Source organism: Neovison vison, chromosome 13 (assembly GCF_020171115.1).
Source record: "Neovison vison isolate M4711 chromosome 13, ASM_NN_V1, whole genome shotgun sequence".
NCBI classification, from domain to species: Eukaryota; Metazoa; Chordata; class Mammalia; order Carnivora; family Mustelidae; genus Neogale; species Neogale vison.
The window spans coordinates 102,542,503-102,566,745 of NC_058103.1; the positions used below are offsets into that span (position 1 = coordinate 102,542,503).

At 42.8% G+C, this 24,243-nt stretch overlaps 1 long non-coding RNA gene across 1 annotated transcript; it reads left to right on the forward strand.

The window, feature by feature from the left end:
- The first annotated feature begins 1,218 nt into the window (after window positions 1-1,218).
- On the forward strand, window positions 1,219-10,430 carry LOC122892977. Its single transcript, XR_006381549.1, has 3 exons — window positions 1,219-1,312; window positions 9,389-9,464; window positions 10,353-10,430. It is a non-coding gene; the product is annotated as an uncharacterized LOC122892977 (long non-coding RNA).
- The last annotated feature ends 13,813 nt before the right edge of the window (window positions 10,431-24,243 follow it).

Below are 24,243 nucleotides of genomic sequence, written 5' to 3' on the forward strand. Positions count from 1 at the left end.
GTTGGTTGGTTTGTATTCTCTCCCCAGTCACCTTTCAGACAATCTGGATAGAAAGCAGACATTTCATTTCTGTGCATCACCCCTCTGGTTCAAAGATGCTTTTGAGAGAGCCAAGGGAATGATGATTTAATGCTGTCAAGTGCTTTGAGATCTCAGACAAAGAAGCTCTGTAAATACCGAGAATTACTGGGCATTATCGGCCCCAGTATCAGTCCCCTCAGTATTATAAGGGCTTTGGAAAACCTATGCAAAGGGCTTTTCTCATATGTTTATATTTGCTACAAAAATAAATCCATTTTTAAAATTAAAAGATAAAAAACCCTATGCATTCTGTGTTGGTGAGGGTGTAATCACATACATTCCTGTTGGACATGTAACCTGGTAAATTGTCTGTGGAGGCCCACTTTGTAATATCCAGGGACATGACAAATACTCTTTCCCATTGTTCTAAAAATTCCACATCTAGAAGTTAATCCTGCATATTGATCTGCATATGTGCAAACTGGTATATTCTGGATGATATTCACTGTAGCACTGTTTGTATTAATGAAGCCTGAAAACAACTCAGAACTGATTAGGAGGGAATGAAATAACTCTGGTTATTTCATAAAATGGAGCATCACGCTGTTGCTAAAAAGACTAAGGCAGCTTCCATGCCCTCATGGAATCAGTTCTACGGAGGTAGTGGGAATAAAAAAAAAATCCATGCGCAGAACAGCGTGTGTATGTCTACATGTATGTGCGTGTAGATGCCACTGTGTATCTTTGGATTCATGGTGCTCCTATATCCACAGAACAGATTATTTCTGGAAGACAGGATTAGAAAGTGGTCACTGGCTAAAGGATAGGGCTTACCTCTATTTTATATCCTTTTTAAAAAAAGATTGATTGATTGATTGGTTTGAGAGAGAGAGCATGTGCGTGCACGCGGAGAGAGGGGCAGAGGCAGAGGCAGAGGGAGAGAGAACCCCAAGCCCACTCCCCACTGAGCGCAGAGCCCTATGTAGGGCTCAATCCCACAGTCCTGAGATCATGCGCTGAGCCCAAATCAAGAGTCACTCAACCGACTAAGCTACCCAGGCACTTTTCTATCTTTCCGAATACTGTATCACGTACCCATGTGACCTATTCAAAAATAAATAAACTAGTGTGTGTGAAGCCACTGATGTAGTGACAAAGTACACCTATGAACTTTGTACCATCTTCTGGGGGTGGAGCTGGATGAGGCGTGTCTTCAGAGCTCTCCTACATTCTTCTCAACACCAGGCTTCCCACCCTCCAACTTCTCCAGTCGCCTACAGCTCAATTCAGGGTGAGTCAGCTTGGTGCCTGAGGCCTACCTCTCCCCACACCAGGAAATCCCTGATCTGTAGCAGATCTCTCAGACAGAGATCAGGGTGAGCAGGGACCTTCCCTGTAGGACTGACACAGGAAATGATCCCTAAAAATTATGGGTCTGCCAAACATATTTGCTGCAGTTCTGACCAGTGATAATTTGGGGACTGTCTTGCGTATGTGCGCGTTTGTTGTTGGTGGTGGTGGTTGCAAGAAAAAAAACCTCACTAAGTGAGGGGATGTTTATTGTAAGGATACTTGTGGAGTAGTAAGAACAGCACAGTTCTCATGGGAATCCAATGAGAAGAACGAAACAACTTCAGAAGAACAATGATGGGGCACTCTGGGGCCAGCACTGTGCTAAGTGCTTTGTGGCAGCAAGGGCCCATTCTCTCTCACAGAGACGCTGCTTGTCTCTATGTGCTTGCTTCTCTGTTCTGACAGCAGCTGGCATATTCACTACCTGTTGGACTCCCTCACTGACTGCTCCCTTACTACACCAGCTTCCACAGGGTCCTCCCAGGCATTCTACTCAAGGTTCCCTCTGCTTCTCATTTGCCTTCTAACTGCTTCTTCCTCTTCAGACATCCTGTTCGAATTCCCATGAGAAAGAACTTGAGGGTCCTCCTTCCCCTGGAGGAGAGCCTCTTCCTGACCGGTGGGTTGCCTCTCCCAGATCACTTCCCCAGGTGTTTTCATTCATCTGTGGTGAGGGCTGCCAGGCTCTTAGGGTTAGTCTTGCTCTGCACTCATCAATTTCCTTTTCGAAGAACTGACCTCAAGCCAACTAGTGGGATACTGGGGATCCAGCACCAACAGTGCCAAGCCTTTGCTCTCAGTGGAGTTGCCTTCTACCTCCTTTACCTGCCATGATGGGTGTGGCAGACTTTCTGGCCTGTCCGGTTTGGAGACAATGGACCATTACTGACCACTCAGCTCTTGCCTCAGTTCCCTAGTCACCGCCTCTTATTCTCTGCATTCATGTCCTTTCCTGGCTATTCATCTACCCCCGGAAACTGGGGGCGTGCCTTGCCCCAGTGTACTAGGGAGTCCGTGGTGACCACACAGATGGCCTCCACAGCTGGGTGGAGAGTGATGGGAGGGAGATCTGGTGGGCACTACTCAGAGGCCCTGTGGGTCAGCTGCCTAGGGCCGTCAAGTTCCAGCCACAAACAATAAGCTTGCTAACTATGGTGCCATAATTTGTCAGTGAATACCCAAGCTTCTATCCCCTTTTCATTCTTTCTCCCTTTTGTCAAAAAGGTAAACTGCTTGAAAGGTTTGCAGGCCTTGTCAAAGGTGTCAAGGACCTGAACCAATCTTTTCTAGGCTTGTCTTCCACATTCTTCCAACTCCTAGCGATCCTTCAAAACCTAGCTCCAGGCGCTTCTCTCCTTGGTGAATTCTTCCCTAAATTCTCAGACGTGCCCTCATTTGGGCTACTTTTGTACCTGGTATGCAATTTTGTTGTTGTCCTTATCATGCTGTACTGCAAATATTTATTTAGACGTATGTTTTCTTTACTGGGGTATAAACTCATGAAGGGCAGGGACCATGTCTTGATAATTTTTTCATTTACTTTTAATTTAAAAAAAAAGATTTATCTATTTATTTTAGAGAGAGAGCGCGCAGGAGCAGGAGAGGCGAGGGGAGAGGGAGAGAAAGAATCTCAAGCAGAATCTGTGATGAGTGCAGAGCCCGACTCGGGGGTCAATCTCACAGCCCTGAGATCATGACCTGAGCTGAAACCAAGAGCCAGACGCTTAACCGACTATGCCACTCAGGCACCCCTCATTTATTTTTAATCCAAACAAATGATTTTAGAATAATTTCCGATTTGTAAAAAAGTTGCAAAAAAGGGGAATTCTCACCGTTTCCCCTATTGTTAACATCCTGCCTCACTATAGTGTGTTTGTTACAACTAACATGGTATGTTCACTCTTAACTAAACGAACTAAAGTTAATTCAGACTTCACTCGTTTTTCCTTAATGTCTTCCTTCCTGTCCCCAGAATGCCCTTCAGGGACCACATTACAGTTAGTGGGCATGTCTCCTTAGACTCCTCCTGTCTGTGACAGTTTCTTGAACTTTCCGTGTTTTTGATGACTTTGACAGTTTTGAGGCATACTGATCAGGTATATTGTAGACTATTGGGTTTATCTAATGTTTTTTTCCTCATGGCTAGACAGGAAATTGTTTATTTTTAAACACCAGCCCTGCTGACTACCTAGCATGCACCACCTAGTGTAGACCAGGTTATTGAACTGAATTGAGTTCAAGTATTTCTTTGGCACCTCCTATATAAATAGAACCCTGACTGATGCTTTAGGAGAGATGAAGTGTGGAACTCAAGTCCTATAAAGATCTTCCACATAGCTGAATAATAAAAGACAGCATGCGACCAAGTGTTAAGTAAGGGGAACAGAGAGGAATGACCTAAGGGAGCTCAGGAGATGGACTAGTGAGTGTGAGTGGGTGTAGTTAGCAAGATCGATGTGAAAGAAGGGACTGGAAAGGTAGGGAGGACTTAGAGAGGCTTTTTTCAGTTCTCAAGTTCCACCATGCTCCTTCCTGCCTTAAGGGTCTGCTCACATGCTGAGCCCAAAGACTGGGAGACACGCCCCACCCTTCTTCCCTCCGTGGCTGGCAACTTCTCATCGTTGGGGCGTAGGGCTGAATATGTACTTCATGGAGGACATTATCCAAAATAGGTTCCACTTGCCACTCTCTCCAGAGACCTTGTCTGTTTTCTTTACATCCTTTCTCAATGTTTATAATGATTGATTATTTCTTTATTGTCGGTCTCCCTCCGTGGAGTCAAAGCATCTTGAGGAAAAGTATTGAATTTTCATTAACTCTGGCAGAACACATTACCCGGCGGCACCAAGTGATACTCAAATTATCTTGTTGAATGAATAAAAGGGTTGGTGTTGGATGAGCCCGACAAGGCATGGGACAAGAAGACATGTGACAGGCACTGGAATGGAGCAAGAGTGAACTGGGTAGGCACATGGGATGCTGCCAGGTCATTCATAAGACTGATCACAATGGTGTCAGGTGATCCCAAATGGGGTGGCATCATTTGGGCAAAGGCCAGCAATGTTCTAGGTGTGGGCTGCACAGAGGTAGAGGCTGTCCAGTAGTTTTCCACCTCAGGAAGGGCAACAAGGGTTCACAGGACAAAGAATGGGGGATAAGGAATGACTAGGACCAGGGGAAGGGCGGGGGCTGGAGGAATGTCTGCATAAATTGAGAACGTCTCCCATGAATGATAACAACACAGGCGTTCTTGAGAGGCCGGGAGGTACCCCGTTTAACCTCTCTGGTGTTGGCACAAACCTGAGGAGAATAAAAAGAGCACTATGGATAAAATGGAAGATGGAGACTCATGATTCTGCGATAGGGTTTCATACTAGGAAAGGACAGCCATCTTCGGACGTGTGAGGAAATCTGAAACAGGCAACAGTGAGCTTCTGGGCTCAGAATGGAGAGGACCCCACAGAAATCTTTATTTTCCACCATCTTTCCCACATGGTCACAAAGAACAGAATCAATGGATATACTGCCTACCTTGAAAAGTTTGTATTTTCATTCGTATTTAACATTCAATGTTTCATTCAATTTGTATTTAACATTCAATGTTAAAACACCGACCAAAAGGGGCAGCGTTTCATAAGATTCTGCCTGGAACAACCCTAGTGAGAAAAGGCCTGGAAAACATGCGGGAGAGAAACTCTGAGAGTGGAGAGTGTGATTTAAAAACTGAAAACATGGGATCTGTTGTCTTTGTGTACCCATATTAATAATTATGATGGTCGAACTCTGCTTATTTTTCATCCAACCTAAGTAATAGCTTTGAAAAAGAAAGAGAACCATGACTGTGTACATGGGAGTCTGGAGGGATGGTCTGTGACAAGAACTCCCTAGGTGTCCCGGAGGACAAACAATATAGTCCAGCTGACCTTCCTCTGATGAGGCCAGGGTGGGCAGAGGAAGGCATAAAGAATGATTTCTCTTCTATGTTGGAAGGTCAGGATATGAGATCAGGTCGCGAGAACAGGAGCAGGTCTGTTAATTCAAAAACATAGCCTTGGAACTCCCAGAAAGTAAGTGGATGAGTTCTGTTCACTAACTTAGAACTCCAAAATTCCTTCTCTCCTCTGGACCTTCTTAGATCAGAGCTATAAAGGACCATATTGGCCTATGTAATCCCTTCATTTGAGAAGGAAGGAACCTGATGTCTAGAGGACATCATAACTTGCCCAGAGTCACCTTGGTAGACAGCGCCTGAGCCAGGATGAGACCTTCTAACCCAGCTTCCCTTCGCAGCCCTAAGCAGCCCGTCTGAGGACTGACCACAAAATTTGCTCCAATTGCACATTTTGATCTTCATTTTCCATTTATTTGAACCTTTGAACACTGTTCACCATATTCCCCCCACCCCCGGCATATTACTTTTGCAACAACCATGAGGCGGCTGGCAGGGGTGGGGGTGGGGGAAGACCATGCTCATTCCCACTCATTGTAATGAAATGCACACTAGGTATTTGACCTAGACTCCTACTTCCCTGCCAATCTCCAGCTCATATAAATTCATTTCCCTAACAGAAAATAGGCGTCCACGTTGCAGATGGAAAGTAATTTCCCTGCAAAATATTACCAGAGAGGTTATTAGTGCTACTTGACAGTTCTATCATTACTTTTGTTTCAAGCTAAGTTGAGGAAATCTACATTTGCCAAGTAGCGTGGTGAAAAAAAAATGTAGACTTTTGAACTTTGTGTTAGTTTTAGCATCAGAGGGAAAAAGAAGAAACAAAAAACGAATGTGTTGGCTGCAGGCTGAGTACGTAGGTCTCAGCATTTCAACGGATCCTGGCTTTCCTCCTTCCTTCCCACCCACAATTTTCTGGTCCTGAAACATCAGAGTGGGTTGGAGGGAACTACTCGGCCTGAGCAGCCAGCTCAGAGGGGGGCACCCGAGTGACTCTGCAGGACCATCTGGTAAACACCGCTTATCAGGTAAGCCAACAGGGAGCAAGGTAACTTGTTTTACTCTTCTCTGGATTTAATTGAAGGTTGTTGTGCTTTTATAAGAACCCTATCATCTAAACATTTCACATTTAGATAAGGAAACTACACAACAAAAAGACAACCAAAAGAGTATTTCAATAATAGCCACTTACGTGTATTTCATTAATAGCTGTTTATATGATAGGGGCTACTTTAATTCACGTTTTATTGGCTACATATTTTTTAAAGGGTCAGATAATCTTGGGTATAGGATTGCCAGAAAAAATACGGAATATCTGGTTAAATTTAAATTAAAAATAAATAACTCTTAAATGTAAGTGTGCTCTAGATATCGCATGGGACCTACTTTTATTCTTGTCAATCACACGGGGTCCGTTAACCAACCAGTTTATTTATTATTCAGATTCCCTGCCTCATTCTTTTTTGACCTTTCAGTGGCTTGATTTTAGGACCCCCTAATAGAGGGTGGACAGAGAAATATAATTTGACCACATTGGGTGTCCTACTTATCATCAACTGTGACACATGTTTGATTAGGGGAGGAATTTAATATACTGGGTTGAAGATAGTGATTAAGTGCATTTTCCCTATTACCATATACAGAACTAGCCACAGACTGATGTTTTTGAGTTCAGATCTTATAGACCAGTAAAATGTAAAAAGTAAAGGAAAAGAAATTGTGACATTGTGGAAGATCAATATATTGTTGCCAAGTTTAAATCTGATCAAATAAAAATGTTAAGGGACGCCTGGGTGGCGCAGTTGGTTAAACGACTGCCTCCGGCTCAGGGCGTGATCCTGGAGTCCCGGGATGGAGTCCCACATCAGGCTCCCAGCTCCATGGGGAGTCTGCTTCTCCCTCTGACCTTCTCCTCGCTCATGCTCTCTCTCACTGTCTCCCTCTCTCAAATAAATTAAAAAAAAAAAAAAAAAGTTAAAAATACCGCCACTGCCATCTTCGATGATCATCAACTCATTAAGGAGAGTGACATTTGAATACCCCTAAAGCAGGAAGGACACTCTCTTAGAATGAAGAGCAATGCTTCTTAAATAAAATTGGTGGCCTTCCAATGTATAGCCCTGGGTTTTGTGAAAACTCTGCCATGTCAGCCTGGTTCTGGAATCTGAGAACACCCAGTCCAGGTTAGGCTATAGCAGCCCCTATAAAAGGACAGTACCAATATCACCCGCCCTCCAGGCTTGTGCTGCTAGGAACGAACCACAGAGCACTTTCTTTCTTCTTCTTCTTCTTCTTTTTTTTTTTTTTAAAGATTTTATTTATTTATTTGACAGAGAGAGACACAGTGAGAAAGGGAACACAAGCAGAGAGAGAGAGGGAGAAGCAGGCTTCCCATGGAGCAGACTTCCCATGGAGCAGAGAGCCTGATGCAGGTCTCAATCCCATGACCCTGGGATCACGACCTGAGCGGAAGGCAGAAACTTAAGGACTGAGCCACCCAGGCACGCCACAGAGCACTCTCAAGGAAAGGAAAAGGAAGGTGAGCACAGCCAGCTCAAACTGTAATGACTTGAAGTTACTCTCTCATTTAAGTATTTTATTTCCGAGAAGCATATTATTTGTGTGGAGTATGACACAACTTTTCTCAGACCATGAAGCATTTCCTCCACTTACACTACATAGAAAACCTTTCCCTAAGCTTTTCTAAACTTCCTTGGGCTCACAGCCTGAGCTCTCTACTCTTCTTCCTCTCTATCTCTGTGAAATGAATGCTTCAGGAATTGAATAATACGACATTGAACTGAAGAAGCCCCTTTGTCAGAATCCAGAGGTCTTTGAAACGATAGGTAATTAAGCCTCCTGGCTCTTGTGAACTGGTAGAATGTGTGACCCCCACCAAGAAAAGTTGGATATTTGCCAAAAAGCAGGTGCAGTGCTGGGAGACCAAGTCCCCAAGTTCAGACTTTCTATCATCCTCCCCATTATACACAAGGGAAAACGCTGGTGTGAAAGCAGAGAATTTCCTGAAATTAACAGAGTCACTAACAGAAATTAAAATCAACTGCCCAACCCAAGCCTTGTATCTAGTTTCTTCTATCCTTCTCTTGCATAAAGACTTTTTATCAAGAGAGCGTTAAATAGGCTGAAATCCAGTTTCATATGCCAAAGAGAGATTCAAAACATTATTTACCAGTGATCTTAAGTATCCTTGTCCTTCACCCCAAGGCCACGTGAGGTGGGAAATTCAGTACCCTTTTCTTTGAAAATGGGCTCTTTGAAGCAAAGAATTAGTCATTAAACACACACACACAATCCCACTCACATACATAAATACTTTAAAATATATGTTAGAATGTGCTTAAAGAATATGAAGTCTACCCTAACTTTTAAAATATTTTGATATAATTTTATGTGTCTTTTCCAGTCATAGGGTTATTTGGTGTCTTTTGATTCTGTTATGTACCCAGTTTTTTTTTCACTTTTTAAATGTAAATTATTATATACGTATCTCTCATATTGTTATAACTATCCATAACTTTATTTTAAAGGACATATCATATGAAAATAAATTTTTACCCCCCAACTTTTAACAAGTGATGATCTCTACATTAGGGCAATGGCAGACAGTTCTTTTTTACAATCTATTTTTCTGTAATGATGGTGTTTTAAAATGTAATTATTTATTACTTTTATAATAAGCAAAACAAACAAAACAAAACAAAACAACAACAAAGATAGGAAACACCTACACTCCCACTAAAAATCACTTCATCCTGAATTTTTAGGAGGCCACTTAATATCATCTCCCAATTGTACCTTCTCATAGTCCTATCCCAGACCTGCCTGAGATATTCTCCAGGACCACTTGGGGATCCCAAATATTTGCATTAATAAGAGAAGCAGTTCTATGACTTTTTTTTTCCCTTAACTTCCTAAATCCCACCTTTTCTGTAATTACTGAAGCTCAGGTATTTTCTCCTCAGTCCTATTTAATACGGGCTTGTTTTCAGTTCTCTCCTTGTCTTGTTTGCCTTACTAATTCTGATGTGATTATTTTCTCAGGCGCCACTGAAGAGAAGAGAGCGATTTGGCTTTGATTCCAGGGTGATGTTTCACAGAGCGTCAACTCTTGTTCCAGGTACTAGATAAATATCTCACTCACTAATTTCTCGCTGTCTCTAAGCCATGAACATTTTGGTTAGAAGTCTGGAGCCCTTCAGACACAGTTTGCCTCCTACACAACATGTAAGCTAATGAAACTCACGAAGTGAGGCCGGGCCCTCTGCCTCGCTTTAATGGCTTCTGTCACCTGAGGGCCAAGCTGCCGCCACCATGACTCTGCATTTTGAGGGGCTGCCTCAGGGCAACAGCAAGAATGTAAATGACCAGGAACCTCAAATTGCAATTTAAAGATAACTGTTAGGTTATACTCTTCCCGCAGGCTTCTCTTCCTCACCAAAAAGTTTGAGAATAATGTGCTATTTTTACTTATTTTCAGTGGAAAGAATATTAAACTTCAGGGTGATGGTGGATTATTGCTGAATTATGTGTTTTAGTCCGACTAGAATAAATTATAGATTTTTACTGGAGGGAAAAAAAGGAGCTCCAACTCTGCCCCCCCCCCACCAAAGAGTCAAAAAAAGTTAGATTTTCCTAGTTCCTGGGTTCTAGGTATAAATAAAAAGATAGCCACAATTAATAACATGATAATTAAACTGTAGGAAGTTGTAATCCTTAAAAAGGTGTTTCCGGATAGATTTCAAATACATTTGCCTCTACTGACTGAAAATATGTTTTCTGCAATCAGAATGCAACTCTGACACTTAAAGGGGAAAGAACACTTTGAAGGGCTTTCCAAAGGACATGCAAAGGACCGCGATACTTTCATCCAAGGATGCTGTGTGGCATCACGGAAATGGATCAGAGACTCAGCCCTCCATTTCCTCTGGAACAGAAACATACTGAAGATTGTTTGGTATAAGAGTTAAGCAAAGTACACTCTGCATGTTGCTTTTAATTTCAACAGAACAAAGCAAGACCTTGGACTTGGCTGGAGATGGATCCTGAGCCTTTTCATCTTCCATCCTCTGGAAGTCAACACAGGCAAGAGTGATGGCCCTTTAGTTCCTCTCCTTTCAGATCTGGTTCACTCAGAGGTTGTGATGGTGGTGGCAATAGTAGTGATAAGGTTTGCTGCCCTAGAAGTTACCATTTTAAAACACCAAAATATGTTGTTTAGATTAAACATTCCCTCTATTTCTCAAATGAACTCCTTGGGGAAGTGTGTTCTTTGCATGTCCAGGTGTGGTCTATAAGAAGAGGGCTGGAGAAGCTCACCCAGGTCCTTCCAGGGACTATTCCTTCTCTTCATATAGAAAACCCATGCTCTCGTCCTTTTCAGGTCTATCTTCTCAGGCTTGCAAGAAGAGGTGAAAGCAACCCTATCTCACCACCTCCAGAATGGTGGTTTTACTTGGATCAAGTGTGGGAGAAAGGGAAACTAAACCTGGAGAAAGAAGAAGACAGGAAAATAGCTATCCACCCCCCCCCCAGAACACCCAATAATTTTTCAACATAGGATGCTACTAATTTGTTAATAATTTTCTTGATAATGGACATTTAGGGTATACTTTAATGTTTTCTGTGTATGCATAAATCTTAGCATTTCAAATCATTTCTTTAGGATAGTCTAACAGAAGGAGAAATACCGGGTCAAACAGGATAATCATTTTTCAGGTCTTTAATACATAGTAACAGGAAGGTTGTACTAATTTATATTAACACAGTATATCAGTGTCTTCTTGAAGCTCTCACTGCATTGATTAATGGTATTTAAAAAATCTTCGCTATTTTGTTAGGTCCCTATTATTTCACTTCGTATTTAGTGGTGAGGCTGAAAATTGTTTATTGTATAATTAGCTATTTGTATTTTCTCATCTATGAATTGCCAGTTCATGACCTTTGTCTCTTGCTCATTGATTTATAGTAACACTTAATAAATAAAGGTTATTTACTTTCTTTGTGTCTCAATTTTGAGAAAAAATACGTTTTCTAACTAATTTGCCTTTTGTCCTCTAATTTTGCTATGATTATTTTTTTTTTTTTAAAGATTTTATTTATTTATTTGACAGACAGAGATCACAAGCAGACAGAGAGGCAGAGGAGGAAGCAGGCTCCCCGCAGAGCAGAGAGCCCGATGCGGGACTCGATCCCAGGACCCCGAGACCACGACCCGAGCCGAAGGCAGCGGCCCAACCCACCGAGCCACCCAGGCGCCCATACAGACATTTTATATTTCTCTATATTTCAGCTTTACTGACCCTTTACTCAGCGATTTCTTCCACTGCTTTAAAGTATTGAAAATCCTCACCCACCTAGATCAGATAAATATGCAGAAATATATTCCTTTAGTTATTGAATTATCTTTTCAAAAATAACATTTCTTTAATCTACCTAGAACTTGTTACGTGGTATGAAAAAAAAATAATTCTTTTCCTGATAAGCTAGCAATTACCATGGTACCACTTGCTGACTACTCTTCCCCACTGTTTTTATATGTATTCCATATATACATATTTCAGGCTATTCTTACATATGCAAGATTGTATTTGTGGGTTTTCTACTGATTTCTTTTTTTTTTTTTTAAGATTTTATTTATTTATTTGACAGAGTCACAGTGAAAGAGGGAACACAGGCAGGGTGGGGGCAGTTAGTGAAAGAGGAAGAAGCAGGCTTCCTGCTGAGCAGGGAGTCCCATGCAGGACTCGATCTCAGGACCCCAGGATCATGACTTGAGCCGAAGACAGATGCTTTATGGCTGAACCACCCAGGTGCCCGTCTTTGCCAATTTTTTCACCAGTAGTTTCATCACCCCTATAATTTTAATAAATTCTTTTAGTTCTTTTTTTTTTTTTTTTAAGATTTATTTATTTATTTATTTGACACAGAGAGAGAGATCACAAGTAGGCAGAGAGGCAGGTAGAGAAAGGGGGAAGCAGGCTCCCTGCCAAGCAGAAAGCCCGATGCAGGACTCGATTCCAGGACCCTGAGATCATGACCTAAGCCGAAGGCAGAGGCTTAACCCACTGATCCACCCAGGCACCCCTAGAAGTTCTTTTAGTTCTTATACTGAATTCCTTCAACTTAAAATGTGGCCAAGATGATGTAAAAGAAGCCTGTTTAAAGAGAATGTCTGCCTTCAAAGTTTCAGGTCTTAGGTGAAAAAGAGTGTGTTAGTTCTTCCTGTGTCTCTGAAGGATGGGGCATATGCTATGACACAGAAAATCAGAAAGGATCTTCTTGTTTTCTTGATAGTCATGGGAACAGTAAAAAAAAAAAAAGAAAAAAAGAATTATATATCTTTTTGTTCATCTCAAGCGAAGAAAACTTCCAGTGAGGAGATTAAGACATTTCATGCTAGAAGATTCATCTCTGCTTGGGCTTCTGGGGCACCGGTAAAGATTTCAACCATAGATCTGAGGAATATTGCCAGAAACAGTCATAAAATGATAAACGAGGAAAAACCTGAATTACATTGGTCCTACTAGGGTTCAACAAGGGATGTGCCAAATAATTTTGTTTTGTTTTGAAGGCTTGTTAACAGTGAAATCTTAGGGTGTTGAGGTTTTAGGTGCCCTTTTCCTTTCTTTTTAAAAAAATTTAATTGTGTTTCCACCCTACCCCCACCCCCCTGCCAAACTGCATAGGTTTTTTCCCCCCCTTAATAATGGTCTGTTAATTAACTTCTGGAACACAGTATTGGGAGCTTTAGTTCCAAGAAGTGCAATGGTACAAAAAGTGGATTTTCTATTTCTTCCTCTCTTTTCCTTAATAGACACAGCAACACTAAAATTCATCTCATTAGAAGAGATTTTGTGAAAATGAGACAGGACATTTCTAAACCAAGTGCTTTTCCTCTGTATAACATTTAACCCAAAATGAAGTTGGGGACTGGAAGGAGGTATGAAAAAATGATTTTTTTAAAATTTCTATTTCTAAAGCTAGTAAAAATTCTTTTACGGTAGGTCTTTCTTTCTTTCTTTCTTTTTTCACTTGACAACCAGAGACTGATACATCTTGTATGTTAAAAAGTAGAGGATTATAAGTAAGGGCTCACTGGAGAGAATTTTTTTCCTCTGTAAACTCCCTTTTTGTGATACACTTGGTGTTATTTTACTGTCTCAAAAATTCCCATTTTTCTTTAACAGTCTCTACTCTCCTGTTTTCTTAGCTCTTCTTAATTGTTCTGCTTTTCAGTAGTAGATAATTCTCTCTGGCTGACCAGAAGTGAGGAAGGTCAGAGTCATGGACAATATACTGTATCTGGTTTAGTCTGGCTCCAGAAAAGCTAAACTGTGCCTCATCCTCAATTTAGTTACTTTAAGTATAAGTGATAATCAGCCTCCGTGGCAATGGTTTCATCATACTAAGCGCCTGAGAACACCTGCTGTAGTTTTTTCCCCTCCCCACCCAAGCAAGTTTATCTTTGCTCTCAAACCATCAGTGGCTTTGTATTTCTTTTCCATGCCACATTGAAAAGAAATAAAAATCAAGTGCTGTACATATCACTTAAATGCATAAACAATTATGTCATAGCCCATTTCCCTCTTAAACCTTTCATGCTTGTTTTCCTGTCCTAGAATAACAGTTAAAAGTCATCAAAGTGCCTACAGTACCAGCAGCCCTTTGTGTCGGGGGTAGGGGGTGACCTGCGGACACCACATCTTTGTTCTACGATGGATGTCCATGTAATTTCTTGGAACAAGGCTTCCAGTGGATAAGCCGATGAGATGGAGGAAGCTTCCTTCCACTCAGATACTGTCAGGGCCAATGTGCCTTTCAGGATATTGTCTGTGAGATTCTGAACATTGAGACTGTAAAAAAAATTGAGCTGGACAGATCCTTGCCTCCACTTTTTCTGCTAAATATAGACAGGTTGTCATCAGCTTGCTCAAGCAATTTCCAGCTACAGCCCCTCAGGAAGGGAGGCAGGCACAGGGGCTCATGTCTCAGGCAACTGAACTGCATACAGAGGAGTGGACCTTGACTCAGAGATGGTGAGGCGCAAAGGAAGGGGGCAGAAAGGAAACAGGAGGAAGGCATCTTAGCTTTGGTTAGATATTATGGCCCACTGGGGGATCTGTAGCAGATGACGGTATTGGCTCTCACGGAGCATCCATGAATCTAAAGAAAAGGTATGGTGAAGGAGCCTACCTCAGAGTCTATACCCAGTGTTCCCCTCCACCACCATTTTGGGAAAGAGTATGGTACAGTGGCAAGAGTCTATGAGATACACATTCCAACAGTCCTGAGTTTGGATCCCGTGCCACCTTAACCTAATCCTGTGTTTGATTTGGAGTTACTTACATTCTCTGAGCCTCAGGGTGCTTATACGTAAAAGGTAGGTAAAATAATATCTCTCTCATAGTATTATTAGGCTGACTATTAGGATTGAAGTACCTGGCACTACTAAGTACTCATCTTTTCTTGGTGTCTTTCTCCTTTTCTCCTCCCCCTTTAAAAAAAGATATTATTTATTTATTTGAGAGAGAAAGATAGTGAAAGAGAGCATGAGCACGGGATGGGGGGAGGGGCAGAGGGAGAGGGAGAAGCAGAGAAGCTATCTCCCTGCTGAGCAGGGATCCCAATGCCAGGTTCCATCCCAGGACCCCAGGATCACACCCTGAGCTGAAGGCAGATGCTCAACCGACTGAGCCACCCAGGTGCCCCTTCTTATCCCCTTTTACGCAAATCATTTAAGCTTCCCTGGAGTCCAGTTGTTTCTCTCTTAGCAAGTCCTATTGGTTGTACCTCTAAAAAATAACCAGAATTTACCCACTTCTATTTCCACTTCTACCAGACAAGTACAAGCCACTGTCATCTCTTGACAGGCCATTGCAATATCTTCCTGACTAGTTTCTCTCCCTCTTTTTTTTTTTTTTTAACTTAAAGATATTTATTTATTTATTTATGAGAGAGAGCGCGAGAGAGCAAGCTGGCCGGGGGAGGGGCAGAGGGAGAGAGAGGATCTCAAGCCCTCTCCACACTGATCGCAGCCAGGAGTCCGGAGGCAGGACTTGATCTCTTGACCCTGAGATCTGGATCCAAGGTGAAATCAAGAGTCGGCTGGATAACCTGCTGCATCACCCCCCATGCGCCATCTCCCTCTGTTTTTAAACCGTGTATAATCTGCATAGCAGGTAGAGAGCACTTAAAAAAGAAAAAGTAAGTTAAATCATGATACTCTCCTATCTAAAACCCACCAAGTGGCTTCTTACTACACTGAGAATAAAATCCAAGCTTTCACCACAGGCTTTGATGCTTCATGCGATCTAGGCCCTGCTTATCTTTTTCTTCTTTGACTCCATCTGCTATCACTTTCTTCTTCTATTAATATTTTCCAACCGTACTGGCCTAATTTCACTTTCCAGATCACATCAAGTTTATTTCTACCTTGGGGACCTTCCTTTTGCTGTTTCCATAGCTTGGACAAAGTTTCTTCCAGATTCTGCTTGGTTGAAACCTTTCCAACAGTTCGCCCAAATGGACCCTCCTAAAACTTGTCTCCCCTGACCTAGTGTCTCTATCTTAGCCTACTTTATTTTCTTCATAGCACTTGTCACTACCTAAAATTATTTCAAATTTTGCTAGTCTGTTTTCCCTATGGGAATGTAAATTCCATTAAAGTAGGGGACTATATTTATTACCCCCGAATAAGCTTAGAACACTGTAGGTTCTCAGAAATCACTTGGTGAATGAATTCTGAATGATAGGTAAAATAAGTTTGGGACTGAATTTGAAAATCTTCCCATGTCCTTTCCATTTCTAAAGGTTCTATGATTGCTTGAACAGAAAGTCTGAATCCCAGAATAATTTCATAGAAATGCAGTTAGAAAATGTTCAAATATTCAACATAGAAAAAATTGTATTAAGTATACCAGATAGAGGCCCCCTGGGTATCTGTTTTAATGAAGAAAAAATAAGAAGGACTTATAATTCGCATGTGAAGTATTTGTATACAAAGGAATCCTTTTAAACTATTTAAAAGTTGGGTTCCTTTAAGCAGCATTTAGATTTTCTGAGCATTTCTGTCTACAGTTGGCTTAGCACAACCTTTCTTCACAGATCTTGAAAGGGAATATGGTTCCATAGCACAGCACATCTGCTAAAAGAAATGGCTCAGGTAAGCTCAGGCTGTGTGACTTGGCTGTTCGTCAGCTCAGGGCAGTGCTCACCCCACTGTGCTCGGTACAGGTCGGCCCACTTTCGGGGCTGTGCTGTAAGGGGGACACTGTCCAAACCGGCTCACATCCTAGGGAAGGAACTGGAAACCGTGTTCGGGGAAGAACATGGGCAGACCTAACTGAAAGGAGTGGGGACTGGGGGAGCAGGGATTGCAAAGGCTGACAGTTGTCAAATATTCGAAGGTTTCTCATAAAAAGGCAGATTCTGTGCTGCACGTGCCATAGGACAAATCTAGAACCAATGAATAGGAGCTACCAGGAAGCAGATTTTGCCTCAATAAATGGAGAAGATGTGTAACAGTCTGGCCTCATACGGCATCAAATGCCTACCTGGAGATATAATGAACAGGTACGATCACTGGATGTTTAAATTTGGGGCAGGTGGAGGAGCAAGGACTTCACTGGACGTGGGTAACCTGTGCACTTCTCCAAGCTCTCACAGAAATCTTTTTTTTTTTTTTTTAAAGATTTTATTTATTTATTCGACAGACAGAGATCACAAGTAGGCAGAGAGGCAGGCAGAGAGGGGAAGGGAAGCAGGCTCCCCGCTGAGCAGAGAGCCCAATGCGGGGTTCAATCCCAGGACCCCTGACCATGACCCGAGCTGAAGGCAGAGGCCTCAACCCACTGAGCAACCCAGGGGTCCCCAGAATTCTTTTCACATATTCTAGCCTGGCTTGTGGGAACTAATACTATGTGATTTGCATCTCATAACGTTCTTCCTAAAAAATAACATATGGGATATGATGCGTGCTGGTGAAGTAACAGCTCAGGCCCAGAAAACTTGCACTTTCGGAAGTCAACTTAGAATCTCATAGATCTACGATTTTACATTCTGACCTGGAAGCAAGTTACTGGCTATTTCCTGCCCAGGAGACTTCTTATCGGCAAGGCTGAGAGCAGGCTACAACTCTTCTACTCTTCTTGGTGAACGGCAGGTTGTATTCCAAAAATAACCCTGGGTTTAGGGATAGATGATAAGGCTGGAGAGTTTGGGGTTGAATTAGATCCCTTTTAATTTGTAGCCTAAGAACTATCTGTTATTTTTACCTCTCCCTCTGGCAGGGGTGGCTGGTAACGGCAGAGGCTGACCCTTCTCAGCAACAACAACAGTCTAACCTCTCTTTTTTCCCTTCTTTCCTTCCTTTGCCTTTCTTCAGAATCCCTATGAGCCTTTGCATGCTTAGCATGAAAATGAGCCCATTTTATTTTTGGAACCCACAGAGGCAGCCCTGAGGGAAGTTATTGTGTTGCTTTTAGCAGCTAAACAAAAAGGTGTGAAATCATTTGCTGGCTGTTCTAGAATGGGAACAAATAAATAAACTGAGAAGGAAGGTTCAGGACAGTGTGGCAACTTGGACAGAACCTCATGATGGGCTTCTCTGAGACTTATTAGTAACCAAAGTGGCTGCAGGGATGTCTGAGCATTTCTCTTACCTTCCCAGAAAATTACTAGAATAGCAGGGAAGCCACTGGGGTATGTCGTTGTTGTTGTTATTATTGTTGTTGGTATATTTTGAAATACTAGTTCCATGCTGCTTTGAAAAGGACATAAGGATGGGACTCGTTTGAGAAAATTCTTTAACGCCCTTTGTAACATTCCCTGTGCCGGAAGAGTGAGAGAAGAAGAGGGGACAATTCACCAGGTTTTTCTAAGAACTGGGGACACCCACTGAACGCTTCTGTGGACACGAATTCAAGTCATTACAGGCCTTTCATGATTTAATCACATAACAGTGGTAAGAGATTAAGGCCTCAAGCAACAAAGACTTCTTGTGAATCTTGAGGTTTTTGGCCTCATGTTGATAACAGTGGTTGGGAGCTACCTCCTGTCTAGGGCGCTGAGGGCCCCGGGTACTTCTCTTCTTGGAAGAGCATCATATTTTGAACTATTTCTTCATTAGAAAGTGCAATTTCATTTTCAATGGGCATCTTTGATATGGGAGTCTCTTTTTCCTTATTTGTTTGTTTGTTTGATTTGGCAATCTTTTTTTAACCCACAAAATACTTAAAGGATATAAAAATGCAGAGACTTGGTAAATGCACAATCCCATTTCTAAGATTTTATAATCTCTATTTGGGCTCTTTTTTCAAAGAAACTAAATGTTATGGTTGTGCCTGTTCCCAGGCTTCTTTCTTCCTGTTTCCCGACAGGCAAACTCTACTCTGTGGCTTATGTGTATCCTTCTGTCCTTGGCTTTTATGCAAGCCTGCCCATGTAGCAGCTCGGTTTAACAAATGCGGCCTTTGGAGTATTTAGGCTTTAGGGACTGGTGGGCATCACCACACAGTGGGGAGTCCCTGGGCCTGTCTTAGTAAGGTGGCTAAGCCTCTTTATATCTACCATTCAGGGCAGAATTACAGTATAGTTAAACACCAAGTCAAGGCAGATCTTTTTAAAGCGCTACTTAATTGACTAATTCATAGAACGGAGAGTATCGATTGCCCACTTATTCCCAGGGACTAGGTCATGAGCGGGGATATGCCCAAACAGACGGAAATTAAAACCACTTAATATCAAAATTTCTCTTCGGAAGGGAACGGTCTCCATTTAGGACAATTCCGTGATAAGCTGTGGCCTTGAAGATGTGGACAATAAGAACCAAAAGACAACTGAACTGAGCTGAGCAGGAGTGTGGGGGGAGGAAGGAGAGGGCGAGGGGGAGAGGAGTAACAAGGATTCTTGCGAGAGACAGAAGAGAGATGGGAGAGAGAGAAAAGAGACGGTAAGAGAGGAGGGAGAAGGGAGTGGAGAAAAGGGCAAGGGCAGGAGACAAAAGGACATGTGACAGCACGGCTAAAGTGACAATAGTCCATGGTGGTTATCTGCGGTGTCTGGAAGGCTCTAACAACAAGGTCTCTTATAAAGAGATCCACAGATGGGGCACCTGGATGGCTCCATCGGTCGAGTGTCCTACTCTGGATTTCAGCTCAGGTCATGATTTCAGATCCTGGGATGGAGCCCTGAGTCAGGGTCCATACTCAGGAGGGAGTCTGCTTGAGGATTCTCTCTCTCCCTCTTCCCCTGCCCCTCCCTCCACCCCCCTTGAAAGAAATAAACCTTAAAAAGAGAGAACGAGAAGGAAATATCAATCGATCCATGGATCTCCAAGGATCCATATAAAGTCTGCGTTTCTGTGAGAGAAACCCACTGTTTGCTACCCATCCTCTACCCCCCGCTGCAATAAAGTGCTCGTGAAACAGATATTTTTTTAAATCAAGAGACGCATTTCATATTGATGTGTATATGCGCATATGTATGACACACGTATATATACGTGCGTATATGCATATATGAGTATACATACTTAGAGACATGTCCTTACTGTATATAAGAGATATCAAATAAACTGAAATGAATCAGGGGCATGCAGAAATTCAGAGCCAGGGATGACTGGAACCAGAGGGCGGTGCCTTCCCCTTACACTGTCAAACCTTGGAGCTCTCCAAAATCCGGGCAAGGTCCTGGCTTTCCATATGACATGGGGAAAGTGCATTGAAAGACATCTCGGAGGACAGAGAGCTAATCTGACATCAGAGTTGAGAGCTGAGCCTATGCGTTTCAGTTTGATGCTACAGGTTATAGAGAACATGACTTGAATACAGGGAATCTGAAGCCGGAGTCTATCACACTCCCCCAACCCCAACCATAGATGCCCGGATGTATTTTTCCCCCTTGTTTCCAACTAGCAAACTCCTGCTCTTTCTTTAAGATTCTAGTTCAATGTTACTTTATCTGTGGAGCCTTCTCTGACCACCAGGGAGGGTAAAGTTCTTCTTCTGGACTTCCACCTCTCTCCATAAATAGCTGCATTACAGCACATACCACATGGTATTACATGGCCTTGAGCCTGACTACAGCGAAGTAGACCTCATGGTATCGCTTTTGAATCCCCACTGGCCGGCAAGATGTATGGCCCCTTTGCTGAATAAATCCTGGGTATGTGAGTAATAAAGGGAAACTTAGCAGTGGACACATAGCTTCAGAAAGAGCTGAACTCCAAGCCCCCAAAGGGTGGCACCACTCTCCCCCAACAGCGTTGCTACTGGATACCATTTGTTTGGCCCCTTGTGCCTATTTTGAATAAGAACCCATTGCTCCCCAGAAGTAAAAGCAGTGTCATAGTCGTTTGTTTGTTTATTTCTCCCCCACGCCAAGACACAGGGTGACTAGGCTGGATTGCACATGGGGCGTGGGCATCAGAAACTGGGAGTCTCATCCTGCCCAGCCTGTCTGGCTCGTAGGCTTGGGCAAGTCACATAGCTCCTGCGGGACTCCGTTTCCTCACCCAGTGGTAATCACCGGCTTCACAGGGTGGCTGCAAAACTTAATTAAGGATCGAGAAGGAGGGAGAAAATACAAAGTGCTTCATACACGCAAAGAATTTTCTTCCCACATTTATTTTTGGGCTCGGTAACCTGTGGTAGGAAATGTTTATGACTTAGAAGAAGAGCCCAGTAAAAAAAATGTAACCACTATTCTCGTTCTAAAATGGTTCCCTTGGTACTGACAGGGAAATGGACCTCACACTTATTTCTTTTATTCTAGAACATTCTGTGGTCCTTGCTGCCTCCTTTAGGTGTATAGCTTGCTGCCTATAGGCCTCAGTTTCCCTGACTATAAGGACTTTCTCCCTGATTCCTTTATGCTCAGATGTGTTGTGATGCCTTCAGTTTTTATCCCAGGCTCTGTACTCTCAAACCTGTGAAACGAGGTTCGCAGATGGGTCACAAAAGTTTGTGAACAAACCCACAGTGGTTGGTTTTCTGGATGTGGGAAGCCCTGTAAAAGCAATACCCCAACTTGAGCTGACACCTCTCCCCTCAGCACCTGGAGACCTGGGAAGGTCCAGGGTTTTCATTGATGCCAGGGCCCCGGCTTGTTATTCCCTGTTGACTAAACAATTGAGCAAAAGGACAATTGATCCTTGAGGCAACAGTGAGAGGGTAAGAGAGAGACAGAAAAGCAAACCTAACAAGTGGGTTCTCACTGCCTTGAAAAGCCTTATTATTACTGTTCCCTTTTTGTTATTTATTTATTTATTTTAATTTTTTTATTTGGGAGAGAGAGAGCATGAGCTGGGGGGTGTTGGAAGAGAGGAAGAAGCAGGGTCCCCACTGAGCAGGCATCTGGATGTGGGGCTAGACCCCAGGACCATGGGATCACGACCTGAGCTGAAGGCAGCCACTTAACTAGCTGAGCCACCTGACCTTTTTTGTTTTTTCATGACAGAGGTTGTCCCTGTACTAGGGATGGTCCAAGACCAGAATGGTTTAGAAAGAGAAAACAAAGGAACGTGAGGTGTTTGTTGCCAAGAGAGAGGAATAATGGTCACAAGGTGACCATTATTTACACACCGCCTCCTCTGTACCCTCATCCTGCCCCAGCTGTCTTCAGAATCCCTGGCATCACACCCCAGAGGCAGCCACAGGATCAGGTGAGGAGGAGGAAGTGTGAGGCAGCTACCGCAGGTCGCCCGGCCAGGTGTGGCGGTGGCTGTGGAAAGGTGTGGGGCCACTAAGGCTTATATAAGGACGAGGGAGAACACAGGCCAAAGGGGAAGATGTAATGTTGACTTTGATTGGCTAACTTTACATGAGGCTGACTGAGGGAAGCCGCAGGAGGGAGGAAAGAATTTTGAAAGCATGACAGTGTCTCATTCGTCTGTAGTATGAAGGTGTCTTCCACATAGAACACTGAAGAAGGTGGGGGTAAAGGGGAAATTTAATAGGCAGTAAAACCACATGCTAATTTACACAAATTTAAACATATGCAAACATTAAAGAAGGTTGCGATTAGTAGATATGTTATCTATCCTAATCGCATCAAAATTAGATGTGCTGTTAAAACTATTACTTGACTTCATGTAAAAAATCACTTGAAAAAGCCATAAAAATAATTTTTGGAACTTCAACCTTAGGTGCCCCAGATCATTTTCTCAGAAAAATGTGGCTGTTGGAAACGTTGGACATATTTTTTTTTTTAAATCAAAGTGTTATAACTGGTCTCCTACTTGCCTAGAGTAAAATGTTCTATAGAAGCACTATTAGAGAAGAATGTCACATGCTACGGATTAAACAAAGAAGCCAGCTAATCACAACACATGAAAGCAAATGTAGCGTGTTCTGAGGGGTACAAATATGTTGGAGCCTATCACAAAACATTGCTTAACAATCCTCTGAAAAAAAGCCCTTTTGCAAAGAGAACATATTATTACTAACCTCACAGAGGGTTCTCAGTTTCAAATGGGCTACATTTTATACATATTGATGATGGAAACAAAAGACAATATGGAAACATCCTTCTAATTCTAAGCACCCTTTTTTTGGGGGGTCAGGGGAGCTGTCAGTGATTCCATATGTATTTTACATTTAATCTGTGGGAGATGGAAAGCAACGCCGCTAATTCTAACACTTAAACTGCTACTCGACCATCCAGCTGTTAAAGGAATTCAAACAAATTGTTAGCTACAAAAGAAAGGTTTCTCAATCTATATCCCACTCTGAGGTCAACACGCGTCCTTGTAATGTCAGAAGCAGATACGGCTGCCGAGTTCAAGTTGCCATGACTCTGAACATAGTATAACATTCCGCTCCAAGCCAGAGCCGTAACTCCGGCGGCTGTTCTGATGAGGGCCCTTCTTGGTACCACTCTGGCTCACACCCACTGGCTACAGTGATGCAGCAGGTGAAGGACTTAAGTGTCACTAACTTGGTTTCCAGTTGCTTCCAGGAAAAAAAAAAAAAAATCCATGGCATATACGATTCTTGCATCTGACACCTGGCAAATTACCCCTGTGTTCAGAGGCCACAGGGACAGGATCTGACCGTAGCTGTCACAGCCTTATGGGCTGTCTCCCACATTCTGAGGGACCCCCGAGACACAGAACATGGGGGACGTTAGCATTTTAGAGACAAGGTATAAGAAAACACTGTACGTGTACCTGAAAACGTTGCCAAGCGCCTCAGCCCTGACATGCCATTTCTTAGCTCTTCCAGCTTCAGAACATTCTGTCTTAGTAACTGTCAGTCAGCTCGACATCATACACTGGTTTTATGGTGTTGATACACATCTACCAGAAAGGAGGCCAAAAGGAAGGACTCACCACTATTGCTCTCTCCTGCAAATGACCCCCCTGTTTTGCCTCTCAGCATTTTCTCTGTGTGTTGTTCTTGGGCTCTGTGATTTGGCCTCAGCGTCCATGGAGCTGAAGCTCCAAGAATATTCAAATAATAAACAACAGTGCTAGTAACCAACAGGCTCCTCAAAAAAGCAACAGAAGAACAAACGCAGCAGAGCCTATGTTTTTCTGGTCAGAATGCTACTGTCCTTTTTGTATAGTCATCTGCATCGACCTTTTCCCTGGGTGGGGTCAAATCTTCCCTGTGAAAATCCATCTAGAAACTTTCGGTCACATACTTTTTGGTCGTGTCTTCCAAATGACACACTTTGGGAGGTAAGCACAAGTCATGGTAACTGGCCACATCCTTTATCTGGGGAGTCCTAAGAATTAGCAGGACTTTATCTTTATGGTGAAATGGCCTTTAGAAGTGGGTATTACCGAGTTCAGAATGCGAGCATCATTACTGAGAAAAAGCACTTTCCTTTTCAACAGAGAAACCAACAGCCACGTTCTACAAGGCTTGAAAAAAAAAAAAAGTGGAGCTACCGCA